The sequence below is a fragment of the Cervus canadensis genome, chromosome 12 (genome assembly GCF_019320065.1).
Source record: "Cervus canadensis isolate Bull #8, Minnesota chromosome 12, ASM1932006v1, whole genome shotgun sequence".
Lineage (NCBI taxonomy): Eukaryota > Metazoa > Chordata > Mammalia > Artiodactyla > Cervidae > Cervus > Cervus canadensis.
The window spans coordinates 9117795-9125534 of NC_057397.1; the positions used below are offsets into that span (position 1 = coordinate 9117795).

At 63.5% G+C, this 7740-nt stretch overlaps 1 long non-coding RNA gene across 1 annotated transcript; it reads right to left on the reverse strand.

The window, feature by feature from the left end:
• Window positions 1-1078: 1078 nt before the first annotated feature.
• LOC122451176 lies at window positions 1079-2304 on the reverse strand. Its single transcript, XR_006272327.1, has 3 exons — window positions 2232-2304; window positions 1407-1544; window positions 1079-1203 (listed from the first exon to the last, which is right to left on the reverse strand). It is a non-coding gene; the product is annotated as an uncharacterized LOC122451176 (long non-coding RNA).
• Window positions 2305-7740: the final 5436 nt, after the last annotated feature.

Here is a 7740-nt window from a genome sequence, read left to right on the forward strand (position 1 = left end):
GGGTTCCTCACGGCTTCAAACAGCGGCATCAGGTGCTGAGCCATCTTGACGCTGACGGCGCCGACGCCCTGGGCGCCCAGGTGGTGGAGGACGTCACCCAGGACCTCCATCAGACCCAGCAGGTCCTGGGGCTGGGCTTTCAGGAAGCTGTCCAGCAGCCCGGTCAGCTGGTTCCGGAGCAGGACCACCTGCCGGGAGACACGGGCGGCCTCCATGATGCCCTTCCCCGCCTCTCCACTGGCGCCACTTCCCCGGGCTGAGTCCCCCACTGAGGCCACCTCTCCTCCGCACTCCTGGACCCCCTTTGCGCCCAGTGGAGGCCCGGCCCCAGCCCCGAGCCGGGGTCTTGGAGGAGGACGTGTGCCCGGAGGCCCGCGGGGCAGGAGCGGGAAGGGCGTCCACATCGAGGCAGGTGCGAGCTCTCGGTGTCCAGGTGGAGTATGGACGGACGACCTGGCAGGAGTGCCTCCAGTTAGGGATGTCTACCTGGAGAGGAGGCCGGGGTCGCGGACTTCAAAGTCGCTGAGCCCCTTCCGGTCCAGAACGTCTAGGACCCCGTGGCGCTGCAGCCCTCCCCATCTGCCCCGCCCCGGCCTGCTGCGCCTTGCTCATCCACCCCTTCTGATGTGACCTGCCGCGGAGGCTCTTTTCCACCGCACCCTCCTCCTCCCTGAAGCCTCCTCCCTGCTGCCTTCTCACCTTCTGTGGTTGCATGAGGCTACTGCTGAGGCCCTTTAGGCTCATGGCCCTCACCAGCGGCTTGGGGTTGTTGAGGCCCAGGTTCAGGACGCTGTCTATGGTTCTCCGAGACATGTACTGGGTGAGCTCTTGGCCACTGAGAAACTAGGTAGGGGTGGCACAGTCAGGTCACCAGTTACTTATGGCTGCCAGGGGAAACGGGCCCGTAAACTGGCATGAGATAGTGGGGTTAGAGGCAAGGAAGCGTTTCCAGGCAGCAAGTAGATCTGACATGGAAGGCGGAAGTTATGGGGCCTGTATTTCAGGGGTAGGGATGGAAGTCCATTCTCTGTCCTGAGGGCCAGAAGGCACTGGTGAGGGGCAGAGGTGAGGTGTGGCCGGAAGGGGCTGACCTCTGTGAGGATGAGGATGGCAACGATGTTGTCCCGTTCTTCAGGGCTCTTCAGGAAGATGACTGCCTGCCCCAAGACCGCTTTGACCTCACAGTCATAAAGGGCCATGGCCCTGTTAGATGGAGGAGGTAGACAAGGGAGCATAAAGTCTCCCTCCTTGGCCAAGGGGACCCCTCTACCCCAACAGATCTTCCTCACTCAGGGAGATGACTCAGTCTGGAGTGCAGGGTCCCAGTAAGGAGTTTGGGTGGCGGGGGAGGGGGGGTCCATCAGGGGTGCGGTCTGGGGCAGGCCCCTCCCAGGCTTGGAGCTTACCTGGCCAGGAGGGTCACCCCTTCGGTGTAGGTTTCCAGGTGCTCAAAGAGCTCCCAGCCCCTCAGCAGCTTGAGGTGAGCAAACACCTCCCAGTAATTGGTGGTCCAGAAGAGACCCTTTAGGGCCTCCAGGCATGTCCTAGGGGCAAGAAGGGTCTTGAGAGGGGGTGAATGAGGGCAAGGGCCCACTTCTCCAGCATAACCTGCGCTCCCCCAATTGGGTGGGGTAAGCGGCCTCCTTCCACGCGTCCCTCCTGCAGGAATCGCCCTGCTGGTCGCTGTCTGAGCCCCCTGCTACCCTCCGTGGACCCCCAGGGGGGACCAGAAGTTGTCCTTTTTGGGTGGGTCTCCAGCCCTTAGCCCAGGTCCTTTTGCCCACCAGGGCTTCTAGGGGTGAGTGGAAGGAGCCAGAAAGAAGGTATGGGTTGGGGTCCTGAGAGGGGGCTGGGCCCAAAGGCTGAGTCTCGCATCTCACCTGCAGGGGCTGAGGGCCTTGTCCTCCAAGGCCTCCTCCTGGTAGTCGGACATGCCCTCCACCATATCCAGCTCAAACAGGTAGTGGAGCTGGGTGAGAAGGCCCAGGAGGATCCCTGCGAAGGCCCAGCGCACCGTGGCCTTGTACTCATCCATGTAGAGCAGCTCATAAATGGTGCCCAGGGCCTGCAGCAGCACAGGCACTGCCCTTGGTCCCTGAGGACGGTCTGCTGCCAGGCTTGAGCTGGCCCCACCCTGGGACTCAGCATCCAGGGAGTCCCTCTGCCAGACCACCCTGGCCACCGGATGTCAGACTCCACTGCAGGGGGTGGGGTGCAGGGGAAGGGCTCACCAGCAGGGAAACAAGCTCGGCCTGCACAGGGGCCTTGATGAGCTCCCGGGGCGGCCGCAGCCTCAGCTTCACGTAGAGCAGCGTGACAACCTTGCGGGCCAGCCGGCTGTTGGTGGCCAGGGCCTTCCACAGGGGCGTGACCTGCCTGGGGAGGCGGGGATCAGTCCCACCAGCTGGCTGGCCACTCTGGGCAAGGGGCCACCGGGACACAACCCCAGGGCAGCAGGGCAGTGGAGGTAGCCAGGCCCTGCCGGATCAGGGAAGCCCCCAGTCTGGGGGGTCCAGCGGCTATCTTCCGGTGACCCATGGCGGGAGTGGGGGGGATGCCTGCTTGAAGTTCTGTCTGGGCTGGCTCTCCCCAGTATTCACACTCAAGCCTGCCTCATATCCCATCACCCAGGATGTGAGCAAACCTTGTCCTTCTCCTGCCTGTCCCCTCACTCGTAAAGTGAGGCTCGTACCCAGCAGGGTGCACCCCTCAGCAGCCTGGGGGACAGGTGAGCCCTGAGGTGAGTGTCGGGGGGCACAGCTGACCCCACAGCAGGCTGCTGCTCCCCGAGGTGCTTCAGGAGGCACTGTGACTGCCAGCACCCCTGGGCCTCAGAGTTCACACACCACTCAAGTCAGGTTAGAATTCCACTGCGGACTGAGTTACCCTGGGGCTGGCCGGAGGCTGTGTTTCTAACATGATGCTATGGCCCTCACGGTGTTGGCTCCTGGAAACCCCGCATTAGCCCAGGGGGCGGCTGGGACACAGTGTGCTCAGGGCCGCGCAGCGGCAGGAGCTGCTGGGGGCTCATTAGTGCTGTCACGTTCCCCAGCTGACCTCCCCGCCCTCTGCAGGTTGGTTCCTGGGACCTCTCTGAGCCTGAAGGGATGCATCCATGCCAAGGGGTCCCTCTTGGGACACTCTGCCTTAGCCCCTCAGCGTGGCGCATCTTCAGAGACCCCTGGTCCCCCTGGCTCTGGAGTCTAGGCAGTGGCGGGGGAGGGTCGGGTGGAAGTGGTGGGCAGTTCTGCCTTCCCAGGAACCGAGTCTGTTCGGGAAGTATCTGTGGACTGGAGGGCGGGCCGCGGAGATGGACGGGTGTTCACCTTTGGGCCGTGGGCGCAAGTAACCTACCTGTCTGAGGGAGGGCACAGGGACAGAATCACTTCGACGGTCTGCTGCGTGTGCTGCATGCCCAGCACCGCCACGGCCTTCATCATGGTCTGCAGGATGCTTGTCAGAATGACGCAGGGCAGCTGCTGAAACAGCTCCTGCAGGGTCTCGGCCACCTGTGCAGGGAGGCCGGGCCACGAGATCCTTGGAGCAGCCCCCATGCCGGGTCTCCTCCAGGAGGGCGTCCCTGCCAGCAGCCAGTGGGGTGTCTGGACCTGTGCAGGCCCCAAGGGTGCTGCCCCCAACTGTGCTGAGCCCGCCATTGCTGCAGGCTCTGCGAAAATGGGCATCAGCTCAAGGGGCCAGTGGGCCTGGCCGTCACTGCGGAAGGTCACTTTCCGAGTGGGCTGTGGACTAAGGTTGGCCAAGCCAGACCAGGGCAGTTAAAATCTTGGTGGGAGTGGGGCCCGTTTCTTTTTTGCTGGACGAGACTGCGACAGAGGCAGGGTGCTCCTCTGATGGCCTGTGGAAGGGGCCTGGGACCTTGAGGAGTCCAGCCAGATGGGGACACCTGGGCCTGGCTAAAACTCAGCCCTGCCGACCAGAGCCGATGGCCAAGAGCAGCCTCAGGACTTCCCGCCTCCAGGGCTCAGGGGGCCTCGGTGAAGAGGCCCGGTGTGCGCACGGCCCCCGCTGGCAGCCCACCTGCTCTGGCTTGATGCTGCGGTCCTCCATGATGGTCAGGAGCAGCTCCGAGGCCAGGTGGCAGCTGAGGCCGTCGTGGCTGCACAGCCCTTGCAGGAGCGTGAGCACAAGCTGCGTGTGCTGCGCCACCGTCAGGTACTCGTCCAAGGTCTGCCGCAGAGGGGCCAGGCTCAGGGCCAAGGGTGTCCTCCCCCGGCAGCCGCTGCCCAGGCCATCCCCCGTGTGGGCTTGGAGACGAAGCTGGGGTGCGCTCTTACCCGGGGACAGAGTGAGCGCCAGCTGCACAGGCTGCAGAGACCCTTGGAGGGCCCCAGCTGAACCCCTACCCCCAGCAGGCTGTCGGTGCCGGCCCAGCTGGCCGCCACAGGCCATGCACCCCTGCCCAGTGGCCAGAAATGTGGCCACTGCAGCCTCACAGCTGCCCCTTCTCTGGAAACTTGCTCTGCAGAGGCAGAGAGCGAGCAGCCTTGCTCCACCCCTAGCTGGGATAGACAGGGTGGGGCTGGCTCTGGTGCCTCCCCCGTTGGCTCAGCCCTCCCCCCTCCTTGGTCAAGGGCGCTGCCCTGGCTGGCCCCGCCTCTGGGGAACCCGCTAGAGGGATGGGCTTCTCAGCTGTGAGCCCCCAGGGAGGGTCTCCAGGGACATCCGTGCTCCTGTCCCAGCCTGTGCTGAGAGTGGCTAGGATCCAGGCTCGGTGATCCTCCCTTGGAAGGTGGGGAAACGGGCACAGAAAGTTTGACAGACCCACCAGGGTACTCAGCCAGTTAGGCGCAGAGCCTGGACCCAAACCCAAGCCCTAGAATCCCAGTCCAACTCGAAGGGAGAGCTGAGCCCGAGGACATGATCTCGGTGGGGGTAGGGGGGTGCAGAGGGGGCGAGAGAAGGGAGACCAGCCATCCTGCTTGCCCGAACTGGGGACAGGGGGTGCTAAGGTAAGCTGTCACCCTAGTGGGGGACCACGGGGGGCCAGAAGGAGAGGATGCTGGGAAGGGAGGTTCTGAAAATGTCTGTGAGACCACAGATTCTGCGTCTCCTAAAGGACCCATCACGGTTGGGTGAGCGGGGCGGGGGCGGAGTTCTAAGGGGAAGACAGGGTGCTTCCCTGGAAAGAGCTCTGGGGACCGGGCGCTTGCTAACCTGACCCTGCACAGACTGCAGAGGCCCTCCACTGGCCCTATCTGTGAAATGGGCAGGCCGACCCTGTGCTCTTGGGCAGTGTGGGGCTCTGCAGGAGCCCCGGGCCAGCTGCCAGCAGCCTCCACCCTTCCCAGCCCTCACCTTCACCAAACTGCAGAACAGCTCAGAGTCTTTGTGAGCCTGTGCTTCAGAGTTCTTCATCTTATTCAGATGCATGAACTCTGACGCGCTCCCTGCGGAGGGACGCTGGGTCAGGAGGCCTGCCACCTGCAGCCTGGGAGACGACACCCTCCCCGCATGCCACCAGGGAGGCCTCCCCCCGCCCCACGGCTCACCCTTCTGCTGGATCAGAAGCTGCAGGAGGAGGTAGACGCACTGGTGGGAGTGGCTCTGGGTGAGCTGGTCCTGGTCCCGCCACAGCAGCAGCAGCAGGCCCACCTGGCGGCCCAGCCCCGAGGGCATGGCCTCCTCCTGGGGGAGGAGAGCAGTGAGCGCTGCCGGCCTCCACCGTCCCTCCCTGCCCTGCAGCTCTCAGCTGCTTCCTGTGCTCCGAGTCTCGTGGGTCGGGTGCTGGCGCCACGTCTGCAGAGGGGCCCTCGTTCACCCTCAGGACCCCCATTTCCTCCTTGCTTCTGACCGGAAGTTGGTGGACTTCCTGTCCTTCCTTCCCCGTGTGCATGTGTGCACGCCTGTGTGTGTGCACTCTTTCCTTCTGGCTGCTTTGGGATATTTTTCTGTTTCCTCTTGTATCTCAGCAGCTTCGGGGCCTTGGCTGAGGGTGGAGTGACCGCACCAGGGCCCGTCCTGTTCCCTCCAGGTCTTTGTGTCTTGTTTCCCCCACCGCTGGTCCTGGGGCAGAGAGCTTTCAGCTAAGCGCTCCTCTAGCTGGTCCTTGTATCGGCTGCCCGGTCCTCAAACACTGCCCTCTCTGTCGGGCCTTGCCTGAGGGCTCCAGGTAGCCCCCCAGCTCCCCCCTCTTTCCTTCCAGTCTTGCTCACGGGGAGCCTTTTCATCCAGGTCGTTCCTGTTCTATTTGAACCGCAACCTCCACCCCAGGACTGGGCTCCTGGTGGGATGGTGTCTAGTCCCCAGCGCCCGCCAACCACCCCTGTGCTCAGCGGACAGGGACTGCGGGAGGCGAGAGGAAGCAGGGTAGGGGCCTGGCAGGGCACTCACGGTGAGCTTCACGTAGTCCGCCACGTACTTGAGGAGCAGAAAGACAGACTGCACTACCCGCTTGCGCTCGTAGCTTTTGCTCGACTTCAGCCAGGGCTCCGCGTGCTGGGGTGGAGGCCAGAGCCAGGGCCCTCAGCCCACAGGCCCGCCCTCCTGGGGCGCGGCTGGGACAGTGGAGGAGATAGGGGCGGCTCACGGCCCACAGGGCATATTACCCTTTCCTGCCCGTCCAGTGGCCCGGCACCCTCGGGTGGAGCACATGGGGCCACGAGACTGTCCCTCGGGGCTCCCGGGGCTCTGGGGTGAGTGGTGTCCCCCTGGGCCCTGGGCTGGGCAGGGGGAGCAGAGGGAGGCTGGTGTTTCAGGGACGGCCTCTCCAGGCTGGGCGAGAGCCCTCAGGGGCTGATCCTCCCTGCCCTGGGGCTCCCGGAGGTAAGGGCAGCGGGCCTCCCTGCTCCTTGCAGGATCCGCACTGTTCTGAGGGAAGAGGCGAACACCCCTCGCACTTGGGTACATGTGCGGGGCACACTGGCTGACCTGCCCTCCTGGCCCTCCTTCACCTGCAGAATGCTCCCTGGCTGGGCCCCGGGGTGGGATGGGCACTGGGAGCCCTCACCTGCAGGAGGAAGCAGATCTCATCCATGCTCTCGTTCTCAGAGATGAAGGCCTGGAGGAGCAGGTCAAGCGCTTGCATGGACTTCTGGTACAGCCCCTGGTGGCCAGAGGGTAGCTGGTCAGCCCAGCTGCCACCAGGCACCTTGGGGGTGAGCACAGACAGAATGCCCCCACAGATGCCAACTCTTCGTGTTATAGCCTCTGGGGGTATCAGATCTGCCTCCAAGACCCCAGGAGGAAACAGGGCTCCACAAGCCATGGGTGCTACCAGGGGGTGGGCAGCACCCACTCTGGCTCCTTAGACAGCTCCCTGTGGTCCTCCCACCTCCCGGATCTGGTCTCCAGGGCCTGCCTCCTCCGTTTGCTCAAACCCGCGTCCTGGTGTGAGTCCTGCTGTCTCTCCTTTTCCCTTCTTGCTTCTCCCGGGGAATGTTTTTTGGCTCATGTTCCCGGATATGTGAACTCAGACACAAAGCCATATGCAGACCTGCCCCAGTACTCGTGTGGTGGCGAACCACAGACCTGCCGGCACTTGGCACTAGGAGCCCCTGGGTGATTGTTGAATGAGTAAGTGACTGCATCACTGTGGTCCATGCCACGAGATTACGCCAAGTGGTGGGAATGACTGCGGCAAGCACTCAATAAAGCCTGGTTGAAATGAGGGAAACACGGCTGTTCCTCTGCGTAGTAATGCTGCAATCTGCCACCTGGGACCAAAGGTTTCTCAGGATCAAAGGAGACAGTCTATGCTGTAATGCAAATTGGAACCAGAAA